We start from the raw sequence: 2,673 nt of genomic DNA, 5'->3' as shown, positions 1-2,673 counted from the left end.
ATTTCCCACAAAGTAATTCTGTGGCAGTGCAAGGTTTAAAAGTATTCCTTGTTGAATTAATATGTAAATTTACAGTAAATTTATAAAGCTCAATACTTTCCTCTGCAAAGGTTGTTATCTTTATTGATTTGCACTATGAGGATTTTAACATTGTGATATATTTTATATTTACAATTCACCATCTCTTTTGAAGAGACTCTTATTTCTTTATATAGGTCAGTCTTGCAAGTACCATTTTCTAAGCAACTGTGAAATTTAAGAGAAATGTTCTTTATAAATATTTGTAGTATTTTCAATGAAATAACACACTTATACCATCTATAGACACATATGAAATACTCAATAAAAGCTATTTAATGTAGTTGATTGGATGTAGCTCCAGATACAGTTAGTTACTTCCCCAATTCATTGTCTATTTTTTCTTTCTCTTAATTATTTTGAGCTTATCAGTTGTAGCAAAAGCACACACTATTTTTCTTCTGTAGTAGTGTAGACAACTGAAATGATCTCTTCGTAGAAGTTTTAATCCAGTCATTGCTTTATTTTATTTTATTTTTTATTTTAGATTCAGAGTTTCATGTGCAGGTTAGTTACATGGATATATTTGCACATAGTGCAAATCAATCGTCCTGAGGTTTGGACTTTTATTGATCCTGTCACTCAAAAAGTGAACCTGTTATTCTATAGACAGTTTTTCAACCCTTCCCCCCTCCCTTCCTCCTCCTCTTTTGGAGTCCCCAGTGTCTTTTGTTCTCATCTTTATGTCTGTGTGTACCCAGGGTTTAACTCCGAGTTATAAGTGAACACATGCAATATTTGGTTTTTTGTTTCTGCATCAATTTGCTTAGAATAATGGTTTCTAGCTGCATCCATGTTGCTGCAAAGTCTACGATTTAATTCTTTTTATGGCTGTGTAGTATTCCATGGTGTATATGTACCACATTTTCTTTATCCAGTACACCACTGATGGGCACCTAAGTTGGTTTCATGACTTTACTGTTGTGAATAGTGCTGTGATAAGCATACAAATGCAGGTGTGTTTTGGTAGAATGATTTATTTTCCTTTAGGCATGTATCTAGTAGTGGGTTTGCTGGGTTAAATGGTAATTCTATTTTTACTTTTCTTGTTTGTTTGAGACTGAGTTTCGCTATTGTTGCCCAGGCTGGAGTGCAATAGGGTGATCTCGGCTCACTACAACCTCCGCCTCCCAGGTTGAAGCAATTCTCCTGCCTCAGCCTCCTGAGTAGCTGGGATTACAAGTGTGCACCACAATGCCCAGCTAATTTTGTATTTTTAGTAGAGATGGGGTTTCTCCACATTGGTCAGGCTGGTCTCAAACTCCTGACCTCAAGTGATCTGTCCACCTCCACCTCCCAAAGTGCTAGGATTTCAGGGATGAGCCACCATGCCCGGCTGGCGCATCCTCTTTCATCACATGCTTACTGGGTCCCAAGTGGAAGTGCCTCTGCCTCATCTGCAACAGTGCACTGGGGAGGGGAGGTGAGAGGCAAGAGATGACACCCTCTCCATATCTATTCTCAGGCTCTTATGGTGACCCCTTCAGTGACTAATGCTGCGGCCATGTTTCTTTTGTTCCCAAGAGGGCTTTGGTGGGCTGCACTCCCCCAACCTTGAGTTGACTGCACGGAGGGTTATGACACCAAGGGATCCGCAACTCCCCAGTGACATCTCTCTGGTCCCCTGTGCTTCCTAGAGTCAAGTGGGTTGTGGGGTATGTCTATGGGCAGTTAGGCAATGCAGTGGCACCAGTGGTGTACAACTGTTATGGTACCTGTGACCTGGGGTTTTCAGCCCTGCAAGTGGCCCTGAGGCATGCACAGCTCATGCTCTCCTGACCTGGTGAGTCTCCCTCTGGCATCCACACGGGCAGCAGGCTCAACTGGCTAGGCTTGGGAGGCAGAGGTTGCAGTGAGCTGAGTGCACTGCACTCCTGTCTGGGCAACAGAACAAAATTCCATCTCAAAAAAATATATAAAATAAAATAATCAAATCAAATAAAAAAACAACTATAAACTACATTTCTCCCAAAGTCAGCAGTTTGGTCTATGTCCAGGAATGACTGAAGCTTGGAGGTTAGAAACAAGATGGAGTCAATTATGTCAGACTAAAATTACTAGACTAAAATTACTAAAATTACTGTTGTAATTTTGCAAAGGTGGTTTCAGAAGGTGGCCCTGTCTTTGGAGCCAAAAATGGGGAGTTAGTGCCTAGAGGCAGAATTGGGATTGGCTTGTCATTACTTGAGATTGTGTTTTAGCTCTGGAGAGAAAGGTCTGAGCCTGGTTCAGGTGGGAATGTTGGTCCTCATTCCCTGGAAGGGGCAACTGGGACTTTGTGTAAGTTGGGAGTCTGAAATGAAGCTCTAAAGATGATCCCAAGCTATCCAGAGGAGAAGGGCGTCTTGTGGCTGAAAGTGACACTCAAATGAAGATGATGGGAGCCAAGGGGCCATGGTGGGGTGAGAGAAGAGCAGTCATGCATTCCTCTTTCCAGGAGTGGGCAGCTCCAGACAAAAACATCCTGTTTGCACCTCTGAGCTAAGATGGCTCCTGAAACCAGAGCCAAGACACGTGGCTGGAAATCTCCTGCCAGCTGCCTGAAAAGGGCACCCTGCAGAGACCACTGGCTTTGGGCTTAGAAACTACCCAACT

The sequence above is a fragment of the Symphalangus syndactylus genome, chromosome 4 (assembly GCF_028878055.3).
Source record: "Symphalangus syndactylus isolate Jambi chromosome 4, NHGRI_mSymSyn1-v2.1_pri, whole genome shotgun sequence".
Taxonomy (NCBI): domain Eukaryota; kingdom Metazoa; phylum Chordata; class Mammalia; order Primates; family Hylobatidae; genus Symphalangus; species Symphalangus syndactylus.
Note: the sequence above shows the minus strand (reverse complement) of the source record.